The following is a 19,671-nucleotide window of genomic DNA, read 5'->3' as shown; positions in this document are numbered from 1 at the left end:
AAGGTGCTTTGTATGCTACAACCATAACAGCCTACAGGGGCTGTGGCAAGGGCGAAGGCAAATATAAAGCCACACATTTATAAACAGTATACAAATCAGAGACAGTTCAAGGTGACTGTGGTGTCGAGCGACTGGTATGAGGTACATCACGGAGTTGGTTTCCTCGAGCACAGCTTGTCGCCTCTCACTGCCAGCCACTCCTGCCCGACTCGACAGCGAGATGCGATCCCACAGGTAACCACCACACTATGGCTTTCCCGTAAGCTTTTCAGCTGTGATACTTGCTCACTCATTTTCCCCATATTCGCACTTATCTCCACACTCTGCAGTGTGATACACACTGCTTCTGCTGTAAAACACCAAGAGTGTTCTACGTTCATTACTTGTTTTCTCTGCCGGGTTCTTAACTTTCGGTGCTTGTCGTGCACTGCGGAAATTAGACCAAATAAGAAACTTCTTTCCTTGAAACTGTCTCATGTGCTCCAGTACTGCTTAACACTTAATACTCTGTACCTGCTAATAAGTGTCCAAGCCTGAAGACACCTCAGTGAAGACTACTTATCAGCCCTGGGCATCAACTTTTTTTGTACTAAACATACACAAAAAGGTTTCCATATATGAAAAGGTTTTTGAAACGGTCCCAGTCGAATAGCAGTCAATATGGCTCTAAATTCTTTCCACAAACACAAAGTCAGTTCTAAAACAATTCTGGGCCTTGTAAGACGGCCAAGTCAGGTTTCTGCTCTAACTTTTGAGTACAATATTAATATCTACCACATGTGTTGTTGTTGTTGTCGTCTTCAGTCCTGAGACTGGTTTGCTGCAGCTCTCCATGCTACTTTATCCTGTGCAAGCTGCTTCACCTCCCAGTAACTACTGCAACCCACATCCTTCTGAATTTGCTTAGTGTTTTCATCTCTTGGTCTCCCTCTACGATTTTTACCCTCCACGCTGCCCTCCAATGCTAAATTTGTCGTCCCTTGATGCCTCAGAACATGCCCTACCAACTGCTCTATTCTTCTTGTTAAGTTGTGACACAAACTCCTCTTCTCCCCAATTCTATTCAATACCTCCTCATTAGTTATGTGATCTACCCATCTAATCTTCAGCATTCTTCTGTAGCACCACATTTCGAAAGCTTCTATTCTCTTGTCCAAACTATTTATCGTCCATGTTTCACTTCCATACATGGCTACACTCCATACAAATACTTTCAGACATTTTCAAAAGAAAATCCTTTGCACACAGTTTATATCTTCCAGGAAGGAAAATAAAAAAATGTTTTATTAAATCATCTCTCTCTATATGTATAAACTTTAGTCCCCTGGTCGCTTCTTTTTGTACATCTGGGCTGGCCTGAGGACTACTGCAGAGAATTTGACATGGTCTCTGAATTTACAGGATTAATTTGTTGCCAGTTTCGATATCAATAACACACAAAAATCATTACGATTCTTATGTATGTACATAATTAAGTTTGCATAGAACCCTCAGTACACGACTCCTACTCGCACATGGCCACATGGCCAATTGTTAGTTTCTAGGTGTGAGGCCATATTTCTGCCCAAAATCAAAGAAAAATGAAAGCTGTACTTATTTGTGTGTGCGAAAATTCAGTCAACCACACCACTTCCTAACTTCAGAGTGATTTACGTCCATTCTGGAGTAACATTCACATTACTATTGCATTGTGTAATGGTGTGAGAAATCAATTTCTCATTCTATTACAAAAATTTCACAATTTTCAAATTTTAGCTGGAGAGAGAGAGAGAGAGAGAGAGAGAGAGAGAGAGAGAGAGAGAGAGAGAGAGACTGAAAATCACCATTTAATATACATCTCTACTAAGCACACTAGACAAAATTTTAATTTGCAACACCAATTACAGCCTTGATAGTGGTCCAAATTCAGTGAGGAAGAGAATCAACAAGTTTCTTTAGGTAGTCCATATATGGCCGAAGTCACTGACAATTACATCCTGTATAGCTATCAAAATGCAGAGGTTTTGATTGCTGTATTTTGCTCAAAAAGGAACATTCTCAGGAGTAAACAACCAACCTTGATGAAACTTGGAGGTATGGAGACAGCTCAAAATAATGCAATGCACATTTTTTCCATTTGATAATTAAAGATGTCATCTGGTCTTAACTTTCAGTGCCAATTATAGCCAAACCATCAAGTTTCTGGTATCTGTTGATATGCTTTTTGAACTCCTGATTTTTCGGAATCCAGTGACACTCGTGTTGATGAGCAAGAGTCACTCATTAAAAATTACTAAAGTTTCAATGACTAAATTTCAGTCTACAAGAGGGGTCCTATGGTCATAAATCTGTAACTCCCAACTGCGTAATCACAAATTAATATTGCATATGTTGTTGAATGCAGCTCAAGAGCAATAATGTATAAACAAAATATAATAATAATAATAATAATAATAATAATAATAATAGTAATAATAATCTTGTCAGCCAGTGAAAGGCAGACATTCTTAGCTATAGAATTTACAAACTATTATACACTACTGGCCACTAAAATTGCTACACCACGAAGATGACTTGCTACAGACAAGAAATTTAACCAACAGGAAGAAGATGCTGTGATATGCAAATGATTAGCTTTTCAGAGCATTCACACAAGGTTGGCACCGGTGGCTACACCTACAACATGCTGACATCAGGAAAGTTTCCAACCGATTTCTCATACACAAACAGCAGCTGACCAGCTGAAACGTCGTGATACCTTGTGTAAGGAGGAGAAATGTGTACCATCACGTTTCCTACTTTGATAAAGGTCGGATTGTAGCCTATCGCGATTGTGGTTTATCATATCGCGACATTGCTGCTCGAGTTGGTCGAGATCCAATGACTGTTATCAGAATATGGAATCGGTGGGTTCAGGAGGGTAATACAGAACACCGTGCTGTATGCCAACAGTCTTGTATCACTAGAAGTCGAGATGACAGGCACCTTATCTACATGGCTGTAACAGATCGTGCAGCCACGTCTCGATCCCTGAGTCAACAGATGGGGACGTTTGCAAGACAAAAACCATCTGCACGAACAGTTCGATGACATTTGCAGCAGCACAGACTATCAGCTCGGAGACTGTGGCTGCGGTTACTCTTGACACTGCAAGTTCTGTTTACAGCATCATGATAATCCATGTTTGGCGGCATCGCAGTGAACGCACATTGGAAGCGTATATTTGTCATCGCCATACTGGCGTAATCACCCGGCGTGATGGTATGGGGTGCCATTGGTTACACGTCTCAGTCACCTCTTGTTCGCATTGACGGCACTTTGAACAGTAGACGTTACATTTCAGATGTGTTACGACCTGTGGCTCTACCCTTCATTCGATCCCTGTGAAACCGTACATTTCAGCAGGATAATGCACGACTGCACGTTGCAGGTCCTGTACGGGCCTTTCTGGATACAGAAAATATTCGACTGCTGCCCTGGCCAGCATATTATCCAGATCTCTCACCAATTGAAAACGTGTGGTCAATGGTGGTGGTGGCCGAGCAACTGGCTCATCACAGTACACCAGTCACTAGTCTTGAACTGTGGTATTGTGTTGAAGCTGCATGAACTGTACACGCCATCCAAGCTCTGACTGACTCAATGCCCAGGTGTATCAAGGCCGTTAGTATGGCCAGAGGTGGTTGTTCTGGGTACTGATTTCTAAGGATCTATGCACCCAAATTGCATGAAAATGTAATCACATGTCAATTCTAGTATAATATATTTGTCCAATGAATACCCGTTTATCATCTGCATTTCTTCTTGGTGTAGCAATTTTAATGGCCAGTAGTGTAAATTAATGAAGTTGAACAATATCCTAAAGCTAGTCTTTATAAGGCTAAAGAACACGCTTTTCAGTGGCTGCACCAGTTCTGATTTTGCCTTTGCTTTTGTTCAATTTAGCCAGTGCTAAAAGTTATATTTGTCTAACGAGGACTGAATGGGTATAAATAGTCATTAAAATGTATAATTTCGGTTTAGCTGAGGACTGTTGGCCATTATATTAACTGTTGTGAGCTGTATTTACAAAGTAGTGTGTGAAGCAACCTTTGATCACTTCATCTGTACTGTGTGCTCTTTTACTTTATGATGAGATGAGAACTATTGAGCCCTGCATGTGTCAGCACTAACTACCTGTTTGTAAATATTAGATACTGTAAGAGATCTGGTCATCACCAGTAAAGATCTTAAGCATGCAATTAAAAATTGGTGAACTTCCAATTTTGAACTGATAACAAAGAAGCATCTGGCTGCTCATTTTAAGAATAAATCCTACAACAGCATTTTCAAGTGGTGATCCAGCAAAACTGCACAGCTACCCTATACGTATACAACCACTGGTAGGTTTAAATACTTGACATGCAAAAGTCTGCCTGTAATGAAGAGAACTGTCAGTTCTGCTTGCCAGTAGTTCAAGCAATGGTAGAAATCTGGAGTAATGGTTACCCTGGTTAGTTATATCAAGAGCAGGGGCACCCTCTTCACTTTTGACAGTTTCAGAGTATACACAGCCTAAATACGTTGTGGACCAAAACATTTATTACAGTTTTATCATTGCTAAACTTAGTATTTATAAACCGTGATTTTTTTCCCTTGCTGTATGAATGGAGCTAAGACTCAAATGTGATGTGACATTTTACAGTCTTTAATAATATTCATTATATTGCTAACATATGATTAAAAAATGAAGGTGCAGAGCATCCGAGTGCTTACATTATTGGAATAAAATATAAATCATTGCTCCTGCAGACAAGCTGTATGTCAAAGTTTTAATTATAACATATTTCCAGAGTTTGGTGACTTGTCGGGAATTAGCAGTTTCAACCAACAGCGTTCCCTTACACAACTGCTTGACAGATTTCAGAGCACATGCGATGCCCTCTATACCTTTCTGAATATAAAAAGGCATCATCATCTCAGAGCTGCCCTCTTTTCATGTCACAATCACAAACACATTCTGACCAGCAGCAAGTGTCCTGTTACAATATACTGAATAACTCTGTATAACCCCCGAGACAGGACGGTCTACTCGAGTTCTCTTGTTAGACCGGTTGTTAGTACGTACCAGCAGCCCACCCTTTCCTGGGAGGAGAAAAAGAAAATTTCGGAGAATCCATTTTGGTCCCACAAGCAGCTAAGGAAGTAAGGGTCCACTCAGACAGAGCCCCACGTGCCTGAGTAAGCCTTATAAACTGAGACGCAGCAGGTTCCCTAGAGGTTGCCCGCTAATGACTGTTCCACCTCGACAGACACGCATGTCGTCAGTGCACAACACACCCCAGGACTGAAGGTTTTTCTTATAAGAGGTTTATTCTATCCTCACAATCCTGGCGGTCAAGCTTAGAGCCCCATTCCCGTGACAAACAACATTCCACTGCCGTGCCGTACAGTGGCCGCTGCAGCACACCCAGAGCTTACAGTGACAGCGGACTGGTGGCGCTTACCAGCCCCCAGCTCAGTGTAATGGATCTGCGAGACGTGTTATTTTCTACCGGATTTGTCGATACCAAATCTAATGAGAGAGACTGTAAATGTTTTCTTATATTTTGTCAGAATATTTTTTTTGTGTGAATTGTAATTTGCCTTATTTCATGCTAATTTGCTTATATGATTGAGAGTGACAGCATATTGATTAATATTAGTAGATGTGGCGAAGAATATCAAAGAGACTGGTTACAAGTGGAAGCTTGTGTGTTGTGTGAAATGTCTTTGACGCTGGAGTCGTCTTTGACCGTAGTCAGTCGGCAGTGAACTCTCTGTGTGTGTGTGTGTGTGTGTGTGTGTGTGTGTGTGTGTGATGGTGGAACAATGTGCAGGTCGCCGTTATAATCATTTGCAAGTGAACAGGAAAAATTAATTATGTTACTACTCTTTTATATAAACATCAAGAAGGAACCACATTCGAAGAAATGGTATTTGAAGCACCAAAAGTGACGCAAATGCATCGAACTGGGTCATTTCTACAGCCGACGAAACAGCACTGTGGAATCATACTTTCACTAGATGACTGAAGCCAACACAGAAAAGTCAAATATCACCTTACAAACATTTCATGGAAAAGTGAATACTGTCACGAAATATGCTAAATTCAAATATACAAAAATAGTGAGCATATTTCATCGGGAACCCCGGAGTCAGCAGGCCCGTACTCAGCAAGCAAATGCTGAGCCTCTGAAGGCACGCACAGCACGATGCATTGAAAATGTGACCCCTGTGACACTCCAATCTGTTGTGCAACGTGCTCTTTCTTGATTTCAACTTCTGGAAGAAAACAGTGGACAGCATATTTAGCACACCTTTCGCCTGTCTCTCAACAATAACAAACCAATATTATTTTGCTTTTTATGCGTTTTTGGAGCCATGACAATTAAAAACTGACTTTTTCCATCAAATGTGGTATGACCGTGCTGTCGTGGATGGGCTTACCTAAGTAACAGTGTCACAACTTTAGGATTGCCAAACATGTGCTGTCGTGCATATTGAATAGTGTTGTTGTTGTTGTGGTCTTCAGTCCTGAGACTGGTTTGATGCAGCTCTCCATGCTACTCTATCCTGTGCAAGCTTCTTCATCTCCCAGTACCTACTGCAACCTACATCCTTCTGAATCTGCTTAGTGTATTCATCTCTTGGTCTCCCCCTACGATTTTTACCCTCCACGCTGCCCTCCAATACTAAATTGGTGATCCCTTGATGCCTCAGAACATGTCCTACCAACCGATCCCTTCTTCAGGTTGTGCCACAAACTTCTCCCCAATTCTGTTCAATACCTCCTCATTAGTTATGTGATCTACCCATCTAATCTTCAGCATTCTTCTGTAGCACCACATTTCGAAAACTTCTATTCTCTTCTTGCCCAAACTATTTACCGTCCATGTTTCACTTCCATACATGGCCACATTACATACAAATACTTTCAGAAACGACTTCCTGACACTTAAATCTATACTCGAGGTTACAAATTTCTCCTCTTTGGAAACACTTTCCTTGCCATTGCCAGTCTACATTTTATATCCTCTCTACTTCGACTATCATCAATTATTTTGCTCCCCAAATAGCAAAACTCCTCTACTACTTTAAGTGTCTCATTTCCTAATGTAATACCCTCAACATCACCAGACTTACTTCGACTACATTCCATTATCCTCGTTTTGCTTTTGTTGATGTTAATCTTATATCCTCCCTTCAAGACACCATCCATTCCGTTCAACTGCTCTTCCAAGTCCTTTGCTGTCTCTGACAGAATTACAATGTCATCGGCGAACCTCAAAGTTTTTACTTCTTCTCCATGGATTTTAATACCTACTCCGAATTTTTCTTTTGTTTCCTTTACTGCTTGCTCAATATACAGATTGAATAACATCGGGGAGAGGCTACAACCCTGTCTTACTCCCTTCCCAACCACTGCTTCCCTTTCATGTCCCTCGACTCTTATAACTGCCATCTGGTTTCTGTACAAATTGTAAATAGCCTTTCGCTCCCTGTATTTTACCCCTGCCACCTTTAGAATTTGAAAGAGAGTATTCCAGTCAACATTGTCAAAAGCTTCCTCTAAGTCTACAAATGCTAGAAACGTAGGTTTGCCTTTCCTTAATCTTTCTTCTAAGATAAGTCGTAAGGTCAGTATTGCCTCACGTGTTCCAATATTTCTACGGAATCCAAACTGATATTCCCCGAGGTCGGCTTCTACTAGTTTTTCCATTCGTCTGTACAGAATTCGTGTTAGTATTTTGCAGCTGTGGCTTATTAAACTGATTGTTCGGTAATTTTCACATCTGTCAACACCTGCTTTCTTTGGGATTGGAATTATTATATTCTTCTTGAAGTCGGAGGGTATTTCGCCTGTTTCATACATCTTGCTCACCACATGGTAGAGTTTTGTCAGGACTGGTTCTCCCGAGGCTGTCAGTAGTTCTAATGGAATGTTGTCTACTCCGGGGGCCTTGTTTCGACTCAGATCTTCCAGCGCTCTGTCAAACTCTTCACGCAGTATCGTATCTCCCATTTCATCTTCATCTACATCCTCTTCCATTTCCATAATATTGTCCTCAAGTACATCGCCCTTGTATAGACCCTCTATATACTCCTTCCACCTTTCTGCTTTCCCTTCTTTGCTTAGAACTGGGTTTCCATCTGAGCTCTTGATGTTCATACAAGTGGTTCTCTTATCTCCAAAGGCCTCTTTAATTTTCCTGTAGGCAGTATCTATCTTACCCCTCGTGAGATAAGCCTCTACATCCTTACATTTGTCCTCTAGCCATCCCTGCTTAGCCATTCTGCACTTCCTGTCTATCTCATTTTTGAGACGTTTGTATTCCTTTTTGCCTGCTTCATTTACTGCATTTTTATATTTTCTCCTTTCATCAATTAAATTCAATATTTCTTCTGTTACCCAAGGGTTTCTACTAGCCCTCGTCTTTTTACCTATTTGATCCTCTGCTGCCTTCTCTACTTCATCCCTCAGAGCTACCCATTCTTCTTCTACTGTATTTCTTTCCCCCATTCCTGTCAATTGTTCCATTATGCTCTCCCTGAAACTCTGTACAACCTCTGGTTCTTTCAGTTTATCCAGGTCCCATCTCTTTAAATTCCCACCTTTTTGCAGTTTCTTCAGTTTTAATCTACAGGTCATAACCAATAGATTGTGGTCAGAGTCCACATCTGCCCCTGGAAATGTCTTACAATTTAAAACCTGGTTCCTAAATCTCTGTCTTACCATTATATAATCTATCTGATACCTTTTAGTATCTCCAGGGTTCTTCCATGTATACAACCTTCTTTCATGATTCTTAAACCAAGTGTTAGCTATGATTAAGTTGTGCTCTGTGCAAAATTCTACCAGGCGGCTTCCTCTTTCATTTCTTAGCCCCAATCCATATTCACCTACTACGTTTCCTACACTCGAATTCCAGTCACCCATGACTATTAAATTTTCGTCTCCCTTCACTGTCTGAATAATTTCTTTTATTTCATCATACATTTCTTCAATTTCTACGTCATCTGCAGAGCTAGTTGGCATATAAACTTGTACTACTGTAGTAGGTGTGGGCTTCGTATCTATCTTGGCCACAATAATGCGTTCACTACGCTGTTTGTAGTAGCTTACCTGCATTCCTATTTTCCTATTCATTATTAAACCTACTCCTGCATTACCCCTATTTGACTTTGTGTTTATAACCCTGTAGTCACCTGACCAGAAGTCTTGTTCCTCCTGCCACCGAACTTCACTAATTCCCACTATATCTAACTTTAACCTATCCATTTCCCTTCTTAAATTTTCTAACCCACCTGCCCGATTAAGGGATCTGACATTCCACGCTCCGATCCGTAGAACACCAGTTTTCTTTCTCCTGATAACGACATCCTCTTGAGTAGTCCCCGCCCAGAGATCCGAATGTGGGACTATTTTACCCCCGGAATATTTTACCCAAGAGGACGCCATCATCACTTAACCATACAGTAAAGCTGTATGCCCTCGGGAAAAATTACGGCCGTAGTTTCCCCTTGCTTTCAGCCGTTCGCAGAACCAGCACAGCAAGGCCGTTTTGGTTATTGTTACAAGGCCAGATCAGCCAATCATCCAGACTGTTGCCCCTGCAACTACTGAAAAGGCTGCTGCCTCTCTTCAGGAACCACACATTTGTCTGGCCTCTCAACAGATACCCCTCCATTGTTGTTGTACCTACGGTACGGCTATCTGTATCGCTGAGGCACGCAAGCCTCCCCACCAACGGCAAGGTCTATGGTTCATGGGGGGTGGGGGGGTGGGGGTGGGGGGGGGGGGTGGGGGGGAAGATGGCTCCCCGGCGGGGAATCGAACCCCGGTCTCCCGCATGACAGGCGGGGATACTAACCACTATACTACCGAGGAATAGTACAGGTGGCATAATGTGCAGCTCGAGCCATAGCTGGTGTGTTGCAATTCATCTGTCATTTGTGGCTGACCCAATTTACGTTAAGATGCTTACAGTGCCATCTACTTGTTAAATTTTGGTTAAATTTTTTGTTCCACGACATTTAGCCCTGCAGGAATAATTTGCTGTTAAAAATTTGATGTCATTCTGAGCAGTGGTTCTCTTTCTCCAGCATTTTGAAACTGGAACTTTAATTATGGACATCCTGTACTACAATATCTTTTTTATTTGAAGAGGAGGAATGGGTGGAACAAGCTGGTGGCAATGATAATGACAAGGGATCAGCACTGGAAGAAGTCACTGGAGCTGTTAAGGAGATAAGGAGCCACAGAGCTGTGGAGGAAGATAAGATACTAAGTATTGTGGTATGGAGACATTAAAAAAACACATGAACTGGCCTGTTAAATATGGAGAAGGGAAAAAATACCAATGAACTGGAAACATTCATCAATATACCAATACATGTGAAGATTATATAACAAATTGCAATATCCACAGAGGAATAACCATAGCGAATGCAGCCCACAAAATACTGAACAAGAAATGAAGACCATAAGCAGATGCAATGACTGGAAAACCAAAGCGGTTTCAGGAAAGAAAGAACAACAGATCAGATGTTTACTCGCAGATTAATAATTGAAAAGTGTTACAAGTTCAGTACAAGGGTGCATCAACAGTACGTGGATTTTAAAGCAAATTGTAACAGTAGCAATAGAAAGTCTTTTTAAGGCACTACAGGTGAAGCAACACCAACTGTAAGATAAAAGCTAATGGTAAACATTATGATAAGTTTCCAATCTTTCAAGGACTTAAGAAAGGAGATTCTATATCGCCAACGTTATTTAACTTGTCCCTGGAAGCTGTCATGCAAAAACTGTGAAGCAAAACAGATGTTACTAGTTTGAACATTACAACTCAGAATATGGCATTTATGGAAGGCACAGCCATGCCTGGAAGAAACAGAATATTTGCTGTAAAACTATGTATTTTTGCAATGTAAAGTAGCTGCACCTCAATTGGTCATAAGCAAGAAAAACACTTATATATGAAGAGCAGTAACAAAACTAGCTGGAGAGTTTGACAGAGTAAACCAGTTTTAAGTATTTGGGAGGAATAGTTACTGAAGACACTGTGGTACCAACAGAGATAATGGCAGCAAAAAACAAGTGCTATTGCAGCTTCCTTAAAATTTTGTGGTCCTCCAACATTTCAAGACAGCTGAAGAAATCAGTGTACAAAACAATTATAAAACCAGCTGTTATTTATGGCTCCAAAACACGGACAATAATACAACACATCAGGAATACCCCGATGCATGGGAATACAAAGCAGTGCAAGTGTGAAAATCACACTTGGAGAATTAGGACCAATGCAGAACTGTATGACCTCTACCACCGTAGATGTAAAGACACAAAGGTTGCAGTGGCTGGGGCATGTGCAAAGAATGGAGTAACAGCGACTGCAAAGAAGGTACTAACTGCAAAGCCAGAGGGTAGCTGTTCAGCGAGGAGACAGACTACAATTGCTGGATGATGTAGAGACAAACCTGAGAAAGGTAGGAGTTTGGAACTGGCGAAGTCAAGAGATGACTAGAGGAGACTTTAGGTAGGCCATGCTCGAGCTCTTCACAGGCTACAGTGTCAGAAAAGAAGATAGTATCTATTTTACCCATCATTACTTTGCAGCTGCTGCTACACTACTGCTTGACATCACAAGTACTGTCTTACAATTCCTTAAATGAATGTAAATATTTTTCTAGCAGAAAATCCCCCACAGTACACAAAACAGGTCTGAACGCTGTTGCAGAGGCAACGAAAAAACATGCAAAGTTCAGAAAAACGTGAAATCCCGAAGATTGGCTAAAATTTACAGACCCGCGAAATTTGGCACGGACTTCGATGCGAGATGCCTTTAATAGGTTCCACAACGAAATTGCCTCGGAATTTGGTACAAAATCCGAAGAAATTCTGGTCGTATGTAAAGTACATGAGCGGCAAGACGCAGTCAATACCTTCGCTGCGCAGTGCCGATTGTACTGTTACCAACGACTGTGCCGCTACAGCGGAGTTATTGAACGCAGTTTTCCGAAATTCCGTCACCAGGGAAGACGAATGGACTATTCCAGAATTTGAAACACGAACAGGTGCTAGCACGAGTTTCTTAGAAGTAGATACCTTAGGGGTTGCGAAGCAACTCAAATCGCTTGATACGGGCAAGTCTTCAGGTCCAGATTGTATACCGATTAGGTTCCTTTCAGATTACACTGATACAATAGCTCGCTACTTAGCAATCGTATACATCCGCTCTTCACCGATAGATTTGTACCTACAGATTGGAAAATTGCGCAGGTCGCACCAGTGTTTAAGAAGGGTAGTAGGAGTAATCCGTTTAACTGCAGACCTATATCATTGACGTTGGTTTGCAGTAGGGTTTTGGAGCATATACTGTATTCAAACATTATGAATCACCTCGAAGGGAATGATCTATCGACACATAATTAGCACGGTTTCAGAAAACATCGTTGTTGCGCAACGCAGCTAGCTCTTTATTCGCACGAAGTAATGGCTGCTATCAACAGGGGATATCAAGTTGATTCCGTATTTCTACATTTCTGGAAAGCTTTTAACACCGTTCCTCACAAACGACTTCTTATCAAGCTGCGGGCCTATGGTCTATCGTCTCAGTTGTGCGACTGGATTCATGATTTCCTGTCAGGAAGGTCACAGTTCGTAGTAATAGACGGCAAATCATTGAGTAAAACTGAAGTGATATCAGGTGTTCCCCAGGGAAGCGTCCTGGGACCTCTGCTGTTCCTGATCTATATAAATGACCTGGGTGACAATCTGAGCAGTTCTCTTAGGTTGTTTGCAGATGATGCTGTAATTTACCGTCTAGTAAGGTCATCCGGAGACCAGTATCAGTTGGAAAGCGATTTAGAAAAGATTGCTGTACGGTGTGGCAGGTGGCAGTTGACGCTAAATAACGAAAAGTGTGAGGTGATCCACACGAGTTCCAAAAGAAATCCGTTGGAATTCGATTACTCGATAAATAGTACAATTCTCGAGGCTGTCAATTCAACTAAGTACCTGGGTGTTAAAATAACGAACAACTTCAGTTGGAAAGACCACATAGATAATACTGTGGGGAAGGCGAGCCAAAGGTTGTGTTTCATTGACAGGACACTTAAAAGATGCAACAAGTCCACTAAAGAGACAGCTTACACTACACTCGTTCGTCCTCTGTTAGAATATTGCTGCGCGGTGTGTGATCCTTACCGGGTGGGATTGACGGAGGACATCGAAAGGGTGCAAAAAAGGGCAGTTCGTTTTGTATTATCACGTAGTAGGGGAGAGAGTGTGGCAAACACGATACGCGAGTTGGGATGGAAGTCATTCGCAAAGACGTTTTTCGTCGCGGCGACATCTATTTACGAAATTTCAGTCACCAACTTTCTCTTCCGAATGCGAAAATATTTTGTTGAGCCCAACCTACATAGGTAGGAATGATTATCAAAATAAAATAAGAGAAATCAGAGCTCGAACAGAAAGGTTTAGGTGTTCTTTTTTCCCACGCGCTTTTCGGGAGTGGAATGGGAGGGAGATAATATGATTGTGGTTCGATGAACCCTCTGCCAAGCACTTAAATGTGAATTGCAGAGTAATCATGTAGATGTAGATATTTTACTTCTGTATTGAAGTCATTCCCCTTGCATGTTCTTAGAGAGTTTGTTAAACTAAACCAAACCACTGACACATGGGCACCAACGTGCAATTTTTAATTTTGTTCTTTGCCAGAAGTGTTGTAATCATGTTCATCATTGCACTTAGTTGGCAGTCGTGTGTGGGCAAGTTGTGCTTGCTTGCGCTTGCGCGTCACACACACACACACACACACACACACACACACACACACACACACACACACACACACTAGGGCTAAAAGCTTTAGGTAGCCATCTAAATTGTGCCTGTCTGCAACTTGATGTGACTTCCTTACAGTAAGTAGCATTTTGTCTTCCTACACGTTTGCGTATGACACGTTTGTAGTGTCCAGCAGTGGAGTGGCTATTTCACGTTCATTTCAACCGTGAATGCTGGAATGCCATTCCCTGCTGCAATATGATTCTCAGGTGGGTTACCAGTCCGAGGATGACCGGAAGTAACATAAAGCAGAAGCCACTTGGTCCTAAGAAGATTTCAAAGGCGGGCAATAATCATCAGTGATGAAGATTGTTTTCATTTGAGTGGGGAAGTTAATAAGCAAATTTCTGTTACTGAGCTTCTGACAATCCGAGCATCATTCACGATGGTTGGTTGCTTGTTTGAGGTGAAAGGGACCAAACAGCAAGGTCATCAGTCCCTTGTTTCAAATAGACTCCATTCTGCTAACGGGACATCTCAGAAAAGGCAGAACAATAAAACGGAAAAAGGGGAAACGTAAAAGGGGCAGTCACGTTGTCATTAGTAAAAACAAACGAGGGAAGTTGGCAAGAGAACGAACCCAACACTATGCTGAAGCAGCATAGGCAAGACCACCTGTGACTTAAAAGGGACAACTGCTATAATGCAGAAAGTACGTATGGGAATAGAAAAACTAACCAAGCCTTAAAAAGAAGGGGTAAAAACAGAGTAAAAGGGAAAGAAAAGAGGATTCCAGGCAGGGAGGTGAATCGGGAATCTCTGAACACCGCCTACAGTGGGAGACACCCAAACACTCACCGCCCTGCCCCAACACCAGAGGGAGATTAAAAACCTCAAAACTGAGAATAAAAACCACTCTCCCGGAGGAAACCTAGAACCAGAGAGACCATCCGGGAATCGTCAGCCAACATCAAAGGTAAAGTGTGGGGGAGTCTGTACTTCGCACGCAGAGCCAAAAGAAGGGGGCATTCAACCAAAATGTGGGCCACTGACTGGAGGGCTCCACAACCACATAGCGGGGGTGGCTCATCACGCAAAAGGAAACCATGGGTCAGCCTGGTATGGCCAATGCGGAGACGACACAGTGTGGTCGAGTCCTTGCGGGAGAGGCGAAAGGAAGAACGCCATGGGCCTGGATTCACCTTAATGGCACGAAGTTTATTAGACAGTGGAGTAGCCTCCCAAGAACTGGCCCATGACTGTGCAAAGTGGGATTTGACGTGAAGCCGTAAATCCGCTGCAGGAGGGGTTACAGAAAACGGGGGGTAAGTAACTGCTCCCCCAGCCAAACGATCAGTGAGCTCATTACCCGGGATACCCACATGGCCCGGGACCCATAGGAAGTCAATGGAACAAGCAGCACGGTGAAGATCAGCGAGGTGGTCATGGATGGCAGAGACCAAGGGATGGCGCGAAAAACACCGGTCAATAGCAAGAAGGCCACTCATCGAGTCCGTACATAACAAAACGCGGTTGTGTTGGGATTGTTTAATAAAGGTAAGGGCCCGGGAAATGGCCATCAATTCCGCAGTAAACACCCCACATGAGGGTGGCAGCAGATGATTTTCCGTTCCAACAAAGGACGTGAAGGCATACCCAACATGATCAGCAGATTTAGAGCCATCAGTGTAAAAAACAACAGCATCCCGAAACTCCCATAAAATTTGGCGGAAAAAGGAACGGAACACCACCGGGGAGATGGAATCTTTCGGACCGCGGCGGAGATCCATCCGAATTCGAGGCCAAGGAACTAACCAAGGAGGGGTGGAGGGGAGGGAGCGAGGAAGACAGGACAAAGAAGGAAGCCGAAAATCACGGTTAAGAGACGCAAGGCGCAGCCCAACCGGTAAACCCGCCCGAGGGCGGGAGTCAGGCGGGCGACGTCCATGGTCTGGAAATAGGATAGAATAGGAAGGATGAGCGGGAGAAGAACGGATAGTAAGGGCATAAGACACCAGAAGCTGGGACCGCCAAACAGAAAGGGGGGGGATCCCAGCTTCAACCAGGAGACTATCAACAGGGCTAGTAGGGAAGGCACCGGTGGCCAAACGGATACCACGATGGTGGACTGGATCCAGCACGTGCAGCGTGGAAGGAGCAGCTGAACCATAAACTTGACAACCATAGTCCAAACGTGACAGAACTAGAGCACGATAAAGACGGAGGAGGGGGGAACGGTTCGCACCCCAAGAGGAGTGGGCAAGGAAGCGAAGGACATTGAGTTTACGGAAACATCCTACCTTCAGGAGTCTGATATGGGGCAGCCAAGTGAGCTTGTTGTCGAAAAGAAGACCTAGGAAACGAAACTGTGGAACCACAGGCAATCTTTGTGCAGCGAGATAGAGCTCTGGATCAGGGTGGACCGTAGTACGGCGACAGAAGTGGACCACCCGCAATTTTAAAGGAGAGAATGGAAACCCGTGTGAGAGGGTCCATGCAGAGGCACGCCGTATAGCCACCTGGAGCTGCCGTTCTGCAGATGGCATCGAGGAGGAACTAACCCAAATGCAGAAATCATCCACATACAGGGCAGGGGCGACTAAGGGACCGACAGAGGCCACAAGTCCATCGATAGCAATGAGGAAAAGAAGGACACTCAAGACAGAACCCTGTGGGATGCCCGTCTTCAGGGTCCGTGGAGAACTAAAAGCAGTACCAACTCTAACTCTGAATGACCGATGGATCAGGAACTGGCGGATAAAAATCGGGAGTGGGCCCCGAAGACCCCACTGATGAAGGGTTAGTAAGATGTGATGGCGCCAGGCCGTGTCATAGGCCTTGCGAAGGTCAAAAAACACTGCAACCAAATGGCGGCGCTGGGAAAAAGCCTGCCGAACTGCGGATTCCAAGCGAAGTAAATGATCGATTGGAGATCGTCCCTCTCTAAAGCCACACTGGTAAGGGGACAATAGATCCCGAGATTCGAGGACCCAAGTGAGCCGACGGGCTACCAGCCGTTCAAGTAACTTACAACCAACATTGGTCAAACTAATTGGCCGATAACTGTCAACAGATAGGGGGTTCTGACCAGGCTTAAGGACAGGAACCACAATGCTATCCCTCCACTGAGAAGGGAAGTCACCCTGGAGCCAGATACAGTTAAACACCCGAAGAAGATGGTGCCGTTGTGGAGCACTGAGATGTTGAAGCAGCTGGTTATGAATGGAATCGGGGCCAGGGGCCGTATCATGAGAAGAAGATAGAGCAGAAAGAAATTCCCATTCAGTGAAAGGTTCGTTGTAAGATTCTGACTCACAAGTGGTGAAACATAAGGCGACAGCTTCAGCCTGCTGTTTTTGATGAAGGAAAGCAGCTGGATAGGAGGCCGACGCTGATGCCACTGCAAAATGGGTCGCAAGATGTTCTGCGAGAACTAATGGGTCCGTACAAATGCCATCTGGGAGGTGAAGGCCTGGGAGGGTGGACTGCCGATGGCAACCTTGGAGAGAGCGAAGTGTAGCCCATACCCGCGACAGAGGGACAGTGGAACCAAGGGAAGAAACGAATCGTTCCCAACATATCCGCTTGCTCTGTTTGATTAAATAACGGGCTTTAGCGCGAAGGCGCTTAAAGGTAGAAAGGCTGGCTACAGATGGGTGCCTCTTGAAGTGTTGCAAAGCTCGACGGCGATCACGGATGGCAATGGCAATGGCCGTACTCCACCACGGGACTTGCCGATGACGAAATTGTCCAGATGAGCGCGGGACAGCAAGGGTAGCAGCGCGAACAATCGCGTCAGACACGTCACGTAGGACGTCATCAATACAACCCGACAAAGAGGGAGAAAACTCGACCTGTGCAGTGTATAGAGGCCAATCGGTGCGGTGGAAAGACCAACGAGGTAACCTGTCCATCAGGGAGCGGGAAGGGAGCGTGATAATCAACGGGAAATGGTCACTATCACAAAGGTCGTCGTGTGGCGACCAGTGTAATGAAGGGAGGAGAGAGGGAGAAGAAAGAGAAAGATCAATGGCAGAAAAGGTACCATGACCAGCACTGAAATGAGTAGGGGAGCCATCATTAAGAAGGCACAGGTCGTGGTCTGCAATAAATTGGTCGATAAGAAGACCTCGTCTAGATGGAAAGGCACTGCCCCACAAAGGATGATGAGCATTAAAATCCCATAGGAGGAGGAAGGGAGGAGGAAGTTGCTGAAGAAGGGTGGTTAAGGCAGCAGGTGTAAAAGTCCTGTCAGGAGGGAGATAAAGATTGCATACTGTGACTGCAGAGTCTAAGTGGACCCTAACAGCAACCGCTTCCAATGTAGTTTGGAGAGGAATCCACGTGCTAGCAATGTCTGTACGGACCAACGTACAAACGCCACCAGAAGCCCGCAAGGGTCCGACCCGATTTCGACAGAAAACACGGAACCCACGGAGGGTCGGTGAGTGAGCATCAGTAAAATGAGATTCCTGGAGAACCACACAAACTGCTGAGTAGGACGAAAGAAGGGATTTCAATTCCGGAAGGTGACGATAATAGCCATTACAATTCCATTGGAGAACCACAGAATGATGGTTTAAATGAGGGCTGAACACGCTAAATCCAGTCATACCGCCGGGTCCCCACCCGTCACCGACAAGGAGGGGGCGACGTCCATAAAAGACAGGTCAGAATCCGGTTGCGAAGTTGGGGAAGGGACCTCCGGTGATACCAGAGGCTCTTTGTCCCGGGACTTATGTTTCTTCTTCTTTTCAGGCTGAGATCGAGGAGGGCTGTGTGGCATAATGGAGCCAGCTGCAGCAAGATCAGGAACAGAAAGAGACCGGGTGACCTGGGGGCCGATAGACCGCGGCTCTCGCGGTCGCCGCGCTGCAGCAGACCTCTGACCTGGAAGGTGCCGGGAAGGGGCATCCCGGGAGAGGCGCCCTTGACCGGCAGACGCCGAAGGAGTGGGACACTTCTCCGGCTGGGGAGGGGGAGCAGCGCCCAGAGGAGAGGGTGTGGGAGCCGCAGGGGAGGGGGGAAGGAGAGGGGTCCGGGATAGGGGTAAGGAAGGGGGAGGAAGGGATGAAGATGTAACCAAGGCGTAACTAGATGTCATGGACACAGGGTGCAATCGTGCATATTTCTTACGGGCCTCTGTGTAGCTTAAACGATCAAGGGACTTATACTCCTGTATCTTTTTTTCTTTCTTATAGACTGGGCAATCTGCTGAACGTGGAGAATGACTACCATTACAATTTACACATACAGGAGGGAGAACACAGGGACTCCCCTCATGGGGTGGACGTCCACAGTCACCACAGAGAGGGTCCTGGGAACAGCGAGAAGACATGTGGCCAAAACGCAAGCACTTAAAACACCGCATAGGAGGTGGGATGTACGGCTTTACATCACAGCGATAGACCATAATCTTAACTTTCTCAGGAAGGGTATCCCCTTCAAAGGCCAGGATAAAGGCACCAGTATCAATACGATTATCCTTAGGACCCTTCTGAACACGCCGAACAAAGTGAACACCCCGCCGTCCGAGATTGTCCCGAAGTTCCTCATCAGTTTGAAGGATGAGGTCTCTGTGAAAAATCACACCTTGTACCATATTTAGAGACTGGTGAGGGGTAATGGACACGGGAATTGTGCCAAGATGGGTACAGGCACGAAGGGCCGCAGATTGGGCAGCCGAAGCAGTTTTTATCAGCAACGAACCCGACCGCATCTTGCTCAGGGAGTCAACTTCGCCGAACTTGTCTTCAATGTGTTCCACAAAGAATAAAGGTTTGACACTGGTGAAAGTATCTCCATCAGTCCAAGTGCAAACTAGATAACGGGGGAAAGGTTTTGCCCCTAGACGACGGGCCTGACCCTCCTCCCAGGGG

General features: G+C 44.5%; 1 protein-coding gene and 1 non-coding gene across 3 annotated transcripts in view; both read right to left on the bottom strand.

Annotated features, from left to right (window-relative positions):
* Positions 1–19,671, bottom strand: part of LOC126108886 (poly [ADP-ribose] polymerase tankyrase-2-like) — a 59,388-nt gene that overhangs the window by 17,497 nt on the left and 22,220 nt on the right. The window lies entirely within an intron of this gene.
* Trnad-guc (transfer RNA aspartic acid (anticodon GUC)) lies at positions 9,818–9,889 on the bottom strand. The gene has a single exon. It is a non-coding gene; the product is annotated as a tRNA-Asp (tRNA).

This window comes from Schistocerca cancellata, chromosome 11, assembly GCF_023864275.1.
Source record: "Schistocerca cancellata isolate TAMUIC-IGC-003103 chromosome 11, iqSchCanc2.1, whole genome shotgun sequence".
In the NCBI taxonomy this organism is placed as follows: Eukaryota; Metazoa; Arthropoda; class Insecta; order Orthoptera; family Acrididae; genus Schistocerca; species Schistocerca cancellata.
This window is presented reverse-complemented; position numbering and strand designations above follow the sequence as displayed.